At 39.5% G+C, this 14,321-nt stretch overlaps 1 protein-coding gene across 12 annotated transcripts in view; it reads right to left on the bottom strand.

Moving 5' to 3' along the window:
- The window catches only part of INPP4A (inositol polyphosphate-4-phosphatase type I A), a 111,303-nt gene that overhangs the window by 51,308 nt on the left and 45,674 nt on the right, over window positions 1-14,321 (bottom strand). For 8 of the 12 annotated variants that reach the window (XM_041468387.1, XM_041468379.1, XM_041468388.1 and 5 more), the window contains one exon: window positions 13,718-13,864. The exons of 3 other annotated variants lie outside the window; for them this stretch is intronic. The gene's annotated coding sequence lies outside the window, so the exon portion shown is untranslated. Of the gene's footprint in view, window positions 1-5,188; window positions 5,298-13,717; window positions 13,865-14,321 lie in introns of those variants that run through there. One more of the 12 variants, XM_041468384.1, reaches the window with a different exon arrangement.

Here is a 14,321-nt window from a genome sequence, read left to right as displayed (position 1 = left end):
ACACACTTGGCAGGTGCCAGTTTGTCAGCTCCACAAAGAGGCTTTATCTCCCCCTTCAGTCTGCTTCTTAAGTCTAGGTTCCCCTCAAAATCTGGTTAAATGTCCCCTTCTCTCAGAACCTTGATTAACAAAGACAAAAATATTAAGTTTGGCCTGAAGAATCTTCTTGTCACTCTCTGAAGCAGCTCTGAGGATTCTGAGTGAGTAACTGCAGCAGGAACAGGGAAAAGTCTTCCACAAGAAAATGGGTAACAAAGGTATTTGTGCAGTGTGGAAATCCCTGAATTCAACCTCTCAGTGATATTTAGATAAAAGGGCATTTCAGCACCAGGAAGTGGCTTGTTTTCTTTTTGCTTTCCTGTCCACAGATCCCACTTAGTTGCAGATAAGTTTCTAAGTCACAAAATTTATTCTTGATCCTTCCCCACTATGAACTTCAGTAAACTCAAATAATCTAAAAACACAGTTTTATCTCTTTAATATATTTGAGTACTTTTAACATGAAACTGCAATTTAGGCCACTTAGTTCTCTGTGCAAATTAAAACTGTTTGTCTGTATTCACAACAGAAATACAATTAACAATCTTCTTAATGAGATACTGTTTTAATTTTGCTTGTGATTAAAATATTTTTATTCCTTTAGTGCTTCTAGGAGCACAAAAATACACACATCCAGAGGTGGAGTGAGCATTTGTAACACACACGTCTGTTAGCTAAAAAGGAAAAAGCACAGCTCTGCTTCACTTTGCAGAGCAGCTTTTATCAAGCTGAACACAGTCCAATGTCATGGAAAATGCTACGTTTTGCTACAGGGAAGTTTGAAGTCCAACCCTCTCAACATCCTCTGTCACTTTGCCAGCAGAAACTGAAACAGCTTACGAGTGGTCTTTATCCCAAATTAACCTTTACCCTCTTCACAAGAAATGTGCTGGGCACTTTGTGGTAAAGTTTCCTGTGCACAGGATGAGTTCTCTCCTCATGACCTGAGGTTCTCACACGGCTACACAGACATGGAGAAGCCCATGAGAACAGGGGACATATTTTCTGTTGAGGAGTCTGGACTGGAAACACTTCTGAGTTTGATGGTCCTTTCAACACCCTCCCAACTCACCTAGAGCAGTCTTTCATCATAACCATGAAGTTAACAAAGCAGAAACACACTGCTCTAGCTGGAAAAAACAAACTCCTCTGAGCTCCTCCTGCTGCAATAAAGAGTGAGGCAGGGGAACAAAGGCAGGGAAAAAACCCAATGAAACAAAACAAAGCAACCAACCAAACAAGCCAACAAAAATCCCAAGCAACCCCCCAAAACACAGAAAAAAAGAAGGAAAAAACCCAAACCCAAACTAAACCCCCCCCCCCAAACCACAAATAAGCAACAAACAAACTAACAAAACAAAAACAAACAAAAAACCAAAACCAAAACCACAACCAAATCCAAACCCCAACACTTTATGACCTGAAATGGAGATGAACCAGACACACACACATTTGCTAAAGATTTCGTACTGCTGTTGCTTACAGATCCATGGCATGAACGTATTCTCCCTCATACAGGCAATGAGAGGGGGACCACAGACAGGACAGAGGGATAAAAGCACTGAAAGGGGATGTGTAATAAGAAGTTTTGGTCAAGTCTAGATTACCTCAAAATGTCTAGGGAACTATCTGACCTACCTGCCTATAATATTCATCCCCTCCACAGAGTAACATAGCACTAATTAATGTCAGTGTATACTGGGCAAAACAACCCAGGAACCACAGTGCACTGCTAGCACTGTCCTCTGTGTGTGTGATGGGATCTGACATCCTGCTCTGAAGTCACTGAGCTTCACCTGGGCAACAGGACTGCACCTCAGAGTCACGGGGGAAACTTTATTTTCCTGACACTACATTTTCCCACAGGGAAGGAATGGCCCATTAGGTCACAGGCACAGGAAAAAAATTTTCTCAAGCACTCATTTCCACATGGCATTGTTCTGACTCGCTGTGATTCTTACTATTTAAATGTTTATATAAATGAAAAATACATAACAGCACCTAAAGACAAACCAGCAATGCACAAATTCTTTCTCTAACATTTGTGTTTTAAATAAGATATAACTAATTGACTCAGGATTTGAAACAGTGTCAAATTTGAAAATTATTTAGAAAATTAAAAATAAATGTTAGTGTAGGAGTAATATTCCACAAAGGTTATTACTAAGATTTAGGCAGCATAGCAAAACTGGAGTCTTAAGCTACTAATGCAAATTTGCTGATGCATATTTCTCCATCAACACTTTTTTTGTACTCTTGTTTTGTTCATGTATTTCTGATCATGTAACTTTTTTTCTTACAGAGTACATGCCTACGCTATGCCTAATGGCCACAATACTAGATATATTTTTAAATATTTTTTTCTGCTGTTCCAGTATCTGATTCCTTTGTGCTGCTTTCATTTCTTCTTCCTGGAAAATAAAATTATTTGTTTGCTTACACTGACCTTTCTAAATCAATGGGACAGAAGGTTGCTGCAGGCCAGGATCCTGACTGCATGGCTCTTCCCTGCATTTCTTTCTGGAGTCATGTGAACGAGTGGTGGGATGCTGGCAATTTGAAGCATAAGCCACTAACTCCTCAGAGGCCAACAACAGTCTGTGCTTCCCACCACTGTTCCCGTTTCAACGCCTCGGTGGAACAGCTGTCCCAATGAAAGGAATCCTTTTTAATGCCAGTACTACCCTGTGGGTAAACAGTAAGATCACCCTGTAACACACAATGGAGGGGGTGTGCTGCTTTGGTTTCCTGCCAATTTCTCAAAATAGTTTCCTTGACAAGTTACAGGAGGTCTGTCACTAGTGGTGTCCCCCAAGGTTCAATTCTGAGCCCATTGCTGTGTAATTTATTCATCAAGGACTTGGATGAAGGGGCAGATGCCTCCTCAGCAAGTTCTAGTGCCACAAAGAATGGCTGATACCACAGAGTGCTGTGCAGCCCTGTGGAAAGACCTTGTCAGGTTGGAGGGATGGGCAGAGAAGAACCATTTGAAATTCAAGGAAAGCAAATGCAGAGTCCTGCACCTCGTGAGGAACAAACCTGAGCACCAGCAGAGGCTGGGGGCTAACCTGCTGGAAAGCAGCTCTGCAGAGAAGGACCAGGGGGTCCTGATGGACAACAAGCTTTCCATGAGAAAGCAGTGTGCCCTTGAGGCCAAGAAGGTCAGTGGTGTCTTGGGGACCATCAGGAAGAGCATTGGCAGCAGGTCAAGGGAGGTGATCCTGCCTCTCTGCTCAGGCGAGGTCACATCTGGAGTGCTGTGTCCAGTTCTGGGCTCCTCAGTGCCAGAGAGACATGGAGCACCTGGAGCAAGCCCAGGGAGAGCAATAAAGGTGATTAAGAGACTGGAGTACCTCTCTTATGAGGGAAGGCTGAGAAGGCTGGGCCTTTTCAGCCTTGAGAAGAGACTGAGAGGAGACCTCATCAATATATACAAGTATCTGAAGGGAGGCTGTGAAGAGGATGGAGCCAGGCCCTTCTAGTTGGTGCCAAGCAATACAAGACACAACGGGTAGAAACTGATGCCCAGGAAGGTCCTGAAAATGAGGCAGAACTTTTTTACTGTGCAGGTGACCAAGCACTGGAACAGACTGTCCAGACAGGGTGTGGAGTCTCCCTCACTGGGGACATTCAAGAACTGCCTGGACACAATCCTGTGCCATGTGCTCTGGGATGACCCTGCTTGAGCAGGAGGTTGGACCACTGTGGTCCCTTCCAACCTGACCCACTCTGTGATTCTGTGATTAACTTTTAGCAGAGCAACAGAAACCCAAGCATGTAGGAACCATGATATGAACGGACGATCATCAATCACTTTCAAACATACTGGAATTATATTTGGAATATATTGAAACTGGTTGGTATTTGGCTACTAAATGAAAAAACCCCAAATCAGTAGCACAAAAGTGGAATAAATAAAGAACGCAAGGTACAAAGAAAATAGGTACGTGGCTTGACTGTCTCTGAAGTGTCATAAGAGGAAACCAGACCAAATGTCACTCACACATTTCTATGAGTTTCATTACAAATCAGTATCTAAGATCAACAGTTTTCTATTAGAATACCATATTTCAACAATTGTTCCCTATTTGTGAAAATTCCTGTGAGTTTCCCCAGTTTTGACTATCAGCCTTACCAAAATACTATATCCTTTGTTGAGGTGTTTGAGCAAAAAAGCTATTAGAGAAAATAAACGTCAAGTAGCAGACACTATGATGTTATCTCTGAGACAGAAACAACAAAAAGTGAAGTTTGGTAAGAGTAACAAAAAGTATTTCAGCTGCTCTGATGGTTTTCATGTGTATGCAAACATATGAACAGCTGAGGATAAATAAAAATGTTGCAGGTACTTATTTCAAAGGTTCATGTCTCCTCACACCAGCATATTACTGGTTAAAATGCTCTATTCAGACAGAGAAGGTAACAAGTACTTGTGTAGCTGCAGTATATGTTGTGCAACACTTTATTCCATGATAACATTCTTCTCTGTCAGCTACTAACAGACCAGATGTAATAAACAAGTTAGTCCAAATTTCCAAGAGTTCAAAGAATATGAAGACTCCTATAGGGTATGGGCATGGATTTCTGTAGTAGAGGGCTTTTAAAAACAATTTTCAAGTAACTGTAACCACAATAGACTGGTTTGTTTTCAGCAGCTAATACTAATCAATCTTTAGAACTGACACAATTTAGTGGCCTTCCAAAATTTATTTTAAAAAATAACAACTGCTGCAGGGATAATAGCAACAATCACAAAAAAAGTTATAAATGGTAAGCAAAGACAAAGGGTGTATATTAATGCTGAGTTCCTTGCAGCACTCAGTGCTCAAGAATATGTACCTAAATGTCAGAGTTTTAGCAATTCTCCAAGCACTTACATGACTTCTAAAACTGGTATGTTACTACAGGCCAAGTTTACCTGAATTTCACTTTTTTAGAAGTAAATTTTGCATGAATACAAAAAAGCCTGAAAATGTGAATGATGTATCCCAAATTACTTTCCTTTCTTCAGTTCATGACTAACTCACTCTCATGACTATTTGAATCCCAATTTTTTGCATGTTAAGGCAAGCCACAGTGACACTGACTTTTGCTAACTTCTGTTGCCTCCCACCACACTTTATCAGAAATTCATAAGCATGCTGCCTACCTCAGCAGTCAAACCTCCACAGCAAGGCAGCAGAAAATGATCATTTTGCCCACAGCTTGTCTTGTTCTTCAGGCCCAGATGAGAGCAGGTAGCTACATTTCAGCCACACTGCATTTACAGTCCATCACCTCATCAAAGCCACTTTCAGCAACAGGTTAAACTAAGCAACTGAACTGCAACACAGTGTGAGCACATGTTCCTACACCCACTGTTTCTGCTGGAGAGGCAGTACCTTCCAGCCAAAGGGTGGGACCAAAAGCTGGATATAAAGACTGGGTCAGAACAAAAACTTAATCAAGCCTGGAGTCTTCTCTGAGAGCAGGCAAAACTAGATCCTGAGAAAAACAGTACAATGAGCAGCACTGGTATTCTGTGCAGCATCTCCATGTTTGCACTCCCATATTCAGCTAACAAGCAACCTGAGAACTTGTGAGCTGGACATCACACTCAGACCTTGGTATTTAAGGTCTGGAGGTACCACAACAATGTTACTGGTGTCCCTAGCTGGCCCTTCCAGCTCTGTTACCCTGTAGCCCTGCAGATACCATACTGCCATCACCAGTAACGGGCCTGAAGCCTTGCAGTAGGGCTTGCAAACATTGAGCATTTTCGTTTTTCAGATTTGCTTTGTTTGAACTTCTACTGACCTGCTTGCAACTTTGTTTTAGCCTGCAATTAAACTTGGTTCAGCTGTGACAATCATTTTTTCCAACTGCACAGATGTCTGTGGCTGATTTGTTTTAATTTTTGTTTATATTTGCATCATACCATCATCATTTTACAGCTCAACACAATGATTTAGTGTAGAAAAATAAAGGCCTGGTATGATAGCAGAGGCCTTCAGACTTGGAGACATAGGATGGAGTAGAAGCATGGGATAAAAAGAGAGAGGGTACAGAACTGGCACTTGGTGGGACTGTGGCTATAGCTCACCCATGGTCCCTTAAAGAACTGCAGACTTAAGGCTGAGCAAAATTAGTTCTAGAGTGATCAGTTGTATGTATGGTATCACATACAGTAAATCTGGATGTAACTCGGAGCTGCAGACCAACAAGAAAAGAGCCACATTTAAAAGCTTCTCAGCAAATATAAAAATGACCCTAAATGGATCCTAGAGTGGAGACAAAGAAACTACCAACATGAACATCATTCTCCTCAGATATTCAGATCCTTCAGTATCTGAAGTCTTTGGATGCTGACAACTGCTAAAATGCCTCCACATACCCACCACCAGAATGAAACCACCTTACAGTCCAGAGGGGGAGGCAAAAGGTGAGCATTACAGCATGAGAGATGCTTTACGTGTTCAACAAATTTAACTGCATAGTTACTTATTGAGACTTTGCCCTATACAGAAGCATTATTTCTTTTCCAGTAACTATTGCATCCAGCCAAGTAATGATTCCTGGATTAGGCTGAAATGAGTTTTAATTATAATAACAACAACTACTTGTCTTTAGATATAACATTGGTTTCATCTTTGCACTTATATAAAAAAGATTCTGAGTCTAACAGCATGTATGTGGAATTTTGTGCCATTCTTCACTGTTTACATGTACCAGCAGATGCTGTGGTCCTGTGCTTTATAATATAATTTCTTCAACAGTTAGGAGCTCTAATTTTACTGTTTCCAGCCTTTTCATATCTCCTCTCTACTCTACAGAGATCATTTACAGAGTTTTTATATACTAAAGATGCAAGAATGAGAGCTAGCCATAAGAAGCTAGTCAGAACAGTTTGTGATCATTTGGATAATTTCTACGTTACAAGCACAATATATCTGCTTCCACTGAAAACATAATATGATTGCCTGCCCTCACAGATATCACTGTGAATCACAGACATCACTGTAATACATTTTGTCAAGTAATTTTTTTAAACAGCAAATGTCACAAAACTTAACTTTTTAACTTTCAGAAGTGAAATAAGCTAAAACTGCATGACAAAATGAAATGGGACATTATTAAAGTCAGTTATCAATAGCTTTCAATCTTTTCTGATTTGAAAATGCCTTGAAAATTTTCCAGTGGAAGAACAAGCTAATTTAAAGTTACTGGTCGTGGGTTGTATTCCTCAGTCACTTCCCACCAATTTTATTTGCATAGTTCATGGACAATTTAAAACCATCAACTTAAATATTCTAAGAACTAAACAGCTGTTTCCATTTGCTCAGAACTACACAAAATATTCACCTAACAGTCTAAATTTTTCCATGTTCGGTCTCAATTTAGAAGCAAATTTGTATCTGGAAAGTGTGAGCAAGTGTCTTCCTGGGTATTTTCCAGTTCTGAAAAGGGAAAGCCTAATAATAACTTTCTTTATGGAATTAAGAAAAAAAAAAAAAAAAGAAAGCAATCTTTTTTCAAGAATGCAATCTTTTTTTTAACAAAAAACTCCAAAACAGAGTGTAACTGAAACCCTACAGGGCAAATAGTTCTCATAAAATATACAGTTACAAACAATTAGCACATTTGCTAATCCAAAACAAAGTGAGTTAGAAAAAAAAAAATCAGTCTGGCATTTCCTATGTGGAAGAAGTCAGGAACCACTGGTTGACGTGAAGGAGAGTAGCCTTGATCTTTTAATACTGAAACAACAATAGTGTCAAAGCCCTGAGAAAACCCAGCTACTAAAGGATGATGCAGGAAAAGTGGTATTAGTGTGCATCCAACAAGCACTTTGTTAATTCTTCCATTCTGAATATCTCTGTGGCTAAGTACCTTAGGAGAGATTGCTCTGGGGTAATACAGACAAGATTTTTAAAGAGCACTCCACAGGCAATGAGCTACTAAATTGCATCCTTATTTTGGCTATGAAATGGTCTGAGTGCTAGAGAACATCAGGTATGTAGCCACAGTTCAGAATAAAGCCTGTTAAAGTTACAAAAGAATTGTCCTCTTTCCTTCATTTACACTCTACAAATTATTATATGACCTAAGTCCCATAAAATGTTCAGCTAATTTAAATGACTGGTATAATAAATTACAATCTTGCAAATGGATGAGTGTTTTCAGAGATCCAGAGGGCATGAGAAGGTAAAGAATGTTTGACTGTACAGCCCGGTATAACATATTTATTAACATTTGCATAAAAGCACATGTCATGAAACTGCAACCATATCTGGCTTTTACAACTGCAGATAAAATTAGATCGCCAGGGACTGGACAACAGCAGCATCCAAATAATTAGAGTTCAAACATATTCAATTTTTCTCCCCAGTGACAGCCCCCAGGTCCACCCTGCATAAGTAAGAATAGAATTCATAAACACTTATCCAAATGGATTTTCCTAATGCGTTCTGCCATGTTATACAAGGACTCCTTAATGTGCCAAGATCACAACTCAGAATGCAGGATTCAACAGGGCAAAGTATGCTGTGAATTTCTCCTCAGTTCTAGGAAACCAGTGACTATGTGGCGATTGCCCTGTTTTCCAGGCACTTTTACAAACCAAAATCCTTTCAGTTCTCATGTTCAGACTTCCCTTTTTGATCACTGATAAGGAAAATGACCTCAGGACAAGAGATATCTTACCCCTTTTGTGCTAAATGACTTCAAAGCCAAAACATTTAAGTTACAATATGCCAGTGTCATCTCTGTAGTGATGGATGCAGCTGGACATAGAAGAGCTCTTATTCTGTGAGGCTCCTATTTAGCAAACTGATTTAGTCTAGTCTAATGAAAGATGTTTTGTAATGGATGCCAAGTACTCATTGGTACTTAGTGGTGCTCCTGGGGAAGGGGAAGAAGTACATTTTTTAAACAAGACCCACCAGAGTGGCACCAGATGACTGGAGCTGTGCTGGGACAGTTACAAGCTGTTTTAAGACTTGAAGAAAAATCATGAGATATTTTTTGTCTGCACTTGCCTCTTCCCTTCACTGCATAGCAAGATATCCAAACTCTCAATTACAGACAAGTGCATTTCTCCAACTCCTAAAGCAGAATAAATATCAACACATAGCAAAACAGAATCAACTGAAACCACTCATTCCCAGTGCTCTGGGCATCTATTTTTTTCCTTCGTATCCACCCATAACCACAGCCCCTCAGCTTGACTTTTGCTCCCAGCAGAGGTTCCTTAAAAAAACAGTCCTCAAAATATTTTTCTTTCAATTTTTCTCCCTTCCACAGCAAATACTATCTGAAAGCATTTATCTCCCAGTATTCCTTCTCAAAGAAATAGAAGACCCTGTGTGGCAGAACTGACTTCATAACTATTACTTAACCCATCAAAGCAAATGGTTAACACATACAACCCATTGTTTGAGGATAAAATGCACCAACAGGCACCACACAAAACAATGTTGATTTGTCCTCCTTTGAATCCGAAATAGAAATAGCTTTTCTTCTGGTAGTATATGTTTTTCAAAGCTGATTCATGGAAAAATATCAGGAAATTATTAATATTTTTATTAGTATTAAAGTAATTAAAAAAACCTAAATGCTACTTGTCAAACTATTGATACGTGCCACATGTCTTCAATATTCAAAAAATACTTTTTTTTCAGAATTTATCTTCAACAGCCATTTAAGTACACAGTTAAAGAACTCATCCTTGAACTAGCAAGATGAGCAAAGAGCTCATCTGTTTGATAGTGCATCATTGCTGTCTTTAAAAATATTGTATTATCCTCTAATTTATTGTTAAAAATATGTAAAATGCCCTTAAATTCTAATTTCTATTTTTACCTAGTTCATATTTCTTTGGTCTATGAACTACAAAACACTAACAAAATAAAGCAGTGATAGCTTTCTTTTTTTTTTTTTTTTCAGTAACTACAGAAATATCAAAATTACTACGTTGATAAACAATTGCAATTCTATGCCAAGTTTTTTGGCCCATCAATCCCACTATCCCAAGATGCTTCCAGGACACTATACCAAACCTATACATGTACACAACTGGAGTTTCCTCCACACCACTGTTTTTCTCTACACCTCCACTTAGAATGTTTGAAAGTATTTGGCAGCTGCCTGGGACAGCTCCAAAAACCACCTTGTCTCAGATCACAGCAGATTTGACTGAAGGAAAGTCTCCAAAGCGAATGTGCACAACCACAAGTGAAAAATGCCTCCACTTAGAAACACCAGATCAATGTTCAAAAGTCCCAGTAAAAATAGCTGAGTTAATAGCTGAGCAGCACTTTTAAAACTCTTTCTTTGCTCATGTTAAAATGGAGAAAAGGCAAAAGTATCATTTCAGACAGCTTATTATTAAAATGTTTTCAAAGACAGTATGCTCCTACAAGGGTTTGTGCTATAATACAAACTTCAGATTATTTTATCTTCACATTCTAGACATTTCTGTGGTTAAAATTTAGCAGGAACTGCATTAAGTATAGGGGGTTTTTAATACGGAAATTACAGAACGACCTTGAACATAAATATTCTGCAAGGTATATATTCTTGTTTCAAAACAAAATCAACATAATCACATCTCAAGAATAAATCATCTCTGTCATGTTTGACTACAAACCCCTGAAATAACTTGGCAAAATTTATTTTCAGCTTTCATAGCACATATTCTGTCCAAACAGCAACCATACTATTAAAAATATCATGATGGAATATGTAAAAAAGCTGGAACAATGTTCTGCGCACAGTTCAGCAGAGACACAGTTCACATAGTTTTGTTGTAGAAAAATATTTAGGTTTTTATTACCATTTAAGAATCTGTGTGAACAAAGCATAAAGACAGTGTTTACCTAGATTGTGCCATTATCATGCTATGAAAAGGTTAAGCAAGGGGTACAGTCTTTGGATGGGATTCACGTCCCTGAACTGTATTGAAGTTAAGAAAAAGAGGCAACTAGATAGAATTGAGTAGGGAAGGATAGGAATCTTCAAGAGGTCATTTTCTCTAACTTTCAAACAGCTATCTTAAGAGACTATGAAACAAGATTAAATTTGCATTCCAGCATCTCATGGTTAGTAATGATCTACAGCAGTAGATTGTGTTTATTTGATCCACCACCATCCTCCTCACTGCCCATTCCCACACACAACGAATCTGGGTTTGCTGGAAATTCTTCTGTTTCCTCTTCCCCAATATGACTGTGAGATATCTTTTTCCTGAAATTTAGAGGTGGGCTCCCTCAGACCTTATAATCCTTTCTTTTCCAGAAACATATTCACATGATGTTTTTCCAGTTTTTCTGGGCATCTTTTTAAGTGACAGCCATGCAGGCCTGAGATGCTCCAAGTACTGTCTCTCAGGAAGAGGCTTAGACAGATTTTCAAAACAAACCCCCAGTTTACTAGCCAGAAAAAAATTACTTAGAGCTAAATAAAACCTAGAATACAGGGGGAAAAAAAGCCACATATAAACTGGGACAGATTCTAAATCTAAGGTAGTTGACCATGACTCTAATAAAAAATAAACCTGAAAGAGCGCTGACACATTTTCACACTTATCTTCTCAATCCTCCCCTCCTTGTCATCCCTCCTCTTGGACTGTCATTCAAAGCACTCTGTTTCCAACAGAACAACCCCCTTCCAAACTACTGACAGTCCAGTGCATAAACAGAGATTTTCTTCACTGTGGCAACTTTCCAAGTAAGGACTGTGAGATCATCATACAATTGTTTTTACCACAGAACAAAAGCAACGTAGACCACTATACAATAATTAATTACGAAGAAGAAGGGGGAAAAAAAGAGAAGCCTACTACTCTCTCCTGATATTCTTCTCAGCACTTAAAAACCTCAGAATCCCAGGATGAGCCCTTATTAATGAACAAATAACTAGAGAACTAAACATAGTGCTACCAGCAGTACATTAAAAATATTTCTTGCTGTGGTATTTTCCTTCTGCTATTTTATGAAGATTTCTGGTAAAGAGCAACCAGATCAATCTCTTAATAGCTGACAAAGCCAATTAGAGCAACTTAGGATTTGCAACAGAGCAGAAAGTGCATTACTCAGTGTTGCTCAAAGGATTCAACTTCTTTTCAAACCCAGTGTTGGGACAAACCAACGTCCAGGGAAAGGGCAGCTCTTCACTAACACACAATTTTAAGTTTCAGTGTTTGTCAAACTAAGGAGGTATCTGGGGCAAGGGCTGACTATAAGTGCTGCACCCATCACTTGTCACTACAGGCACATCAGGGATCTACAACCATAGTTTTCACTGCAGAGCAAGCTTTTCTCTCAGTGGTGATGAGTTTGCTACCCAGCAGTCAGCTTCTAAATGAATTATTTGTCACAAGCTAAACTAAACACACCTTTGTCTAGCCCTACAAATTCACTCAAAGCCTGATTTATCACACAGCTTTCCATGTGCTGCGCAGGAGAACTGCACGGAAATACAGCAGACAGTAAGCATCACACTATATAGGAGTTATCAAAAAGCACAAGCAGCCAGAATCCAAGCAATCACTGACCTTTATAAATCTTAAAGCTTACTCCTAATTTTACATAAAGCATTCTCCTACTGATTACTGTCATGTATTATGCAATTATCACTATGCATTCTATGTTGGTTAAATATTTTATCCATGTGCTAGGTGAATACACACACTCAGTCAGTACGACACGCCATATATTCAGTTCACATCACCTCTAAATCACACAAGTAGACACCAGGCAGCAACTGACAGAACCAGAGGACACAGTCTCAAGCTATGCTAGGGAAGGTATAGGTTGGATATTAGGAAAAAATTTTTCACTGAAAGAATAATAAAGTACTGGAATGCTCTTCCCAGAGAGGTGGTTGAATCACCATCTCTGGATGTGTTTAAAAAAAGGCTGGACATGGCACTTGGTGCTATAGTCTAGATTCTGAGTTGAGGTGTTAGGACACAGGTTGGATTCAGTGATCTTAGAGGTCTCTTCCAACCTCATTATTCTGTGATTCTGGTTTGTATCATAATCTTCCTACAATACCATAATGCTGCACATAGACCTGCATTAGTCCTCTGATGGTCTGCAGACATCCTGCTTGTTGGCTATAACCTAGCTGGTATCAGCCACATTTCAATGCTCCCCATAACTCCAGCAGCAGAGCTGTGGCAATTACATTTCCAATTTTACCAGTCTTCCTGACATACCCAACACAGCTGTCCCAGACTCCTCTTGTAACATAAGTACTGTGATCATCCCTGCAGTTTTTCACCAAGTGGTTTGGGCTGGAACCAACTAAACCTGCCATGGGCAGGGGCACTTTCCACGAGACCAGGTTGTTCAGAGTCCCATCCAATCTGACTTTGAACACTCCCAGGGATGGGGCATCCACAGCTTCTTTGGGCAACCCGTTCCAATGTCTCAGCACTGGCACTGTAAAAAATTACTTCATATCTAATCTAAATCTACCCTCTTTCAGTTTTCTCTGCCTCTATCACATACTCAGGTGAGGTTTCTGCAAGAGGTGTTGCACACTTATGCTGTATCAGGTCCCAGCCCAGATGCACCCAGCTGAGATTCCCTCCCTCAACTGGAAATACCTCTTTTTGACACTTGCCTGTATCCCATACATTATTTTCATTATAGTGTCAAACTGACAGACTAAAGACAAATTTAAACCCACTTACCCTCATATAGGCCTTTCTCCTTCAAATTCTTCCATTGCTGAACTCTCTCTTCATAGGGAAAGTTGTTGCATTAGCTCCTAAGCTGAGGCTGTAGCACCATCCAGTTTCAGGCATTCAGCACTGATGCCAGAGTCAGGTGCCCAGGCTCTGTTAACAGTCAAGACAGAAAGCAGGAGTTGGGTGCCTAATTAAAAATCTGCCTCTTTCCACTGATTACATAAGAGCTCAGACTGTCATACTGCTAATTTTGATACCAAGGTTAAACTGGGTAAGAGAATTCATGACAATGTGTGGCCTGACACATCGCTGGGTTGAATTCCATCCCTTTAGTGTTATCTAATTGTCCAATTAATTGTACAATCACTCCATCTAAAACTGTGCACTAAAAATTAATGTCCTCCTCCCATGCACAAGTTTCAACAGCCTGCTTTCAGTGCAGCATGCCAACAATATCAATGCCAGAAAAAAAAACAAAACAAAAGAAACAAAAAAGCCTCAAGAAAACTAACTAGGCAACTCCCAGAGAATAATCCCTCTTATATATCTACCTCCTTCTGTCTCTGGCGTGGCAGTTTTTTGGGTGTGTTTACAGTTCTTACACCTA

This window comes from Pyrgilauda ruficollis, unplaced genomic scaffold (assembly GCF_017590135.1).
Source record: "Pyrgilauda ruficollis isolate IOZ18807 unplaced genomic scaffold, ASM1759013v1 scaffold22, whole genome shotgun sequence".
Lineage (NCBI taxonomy): Eukaryota > Metazoa > Chordata > Aves > Passeriformes > Passeridae > Pyrgilauda > Pyrgilauda ruficollis.
The sequence above is the reverse complement of the archived record's forward strand: the minus strand, read 5'-3'. Positions and strand labels throughout refer to the sequence as shown.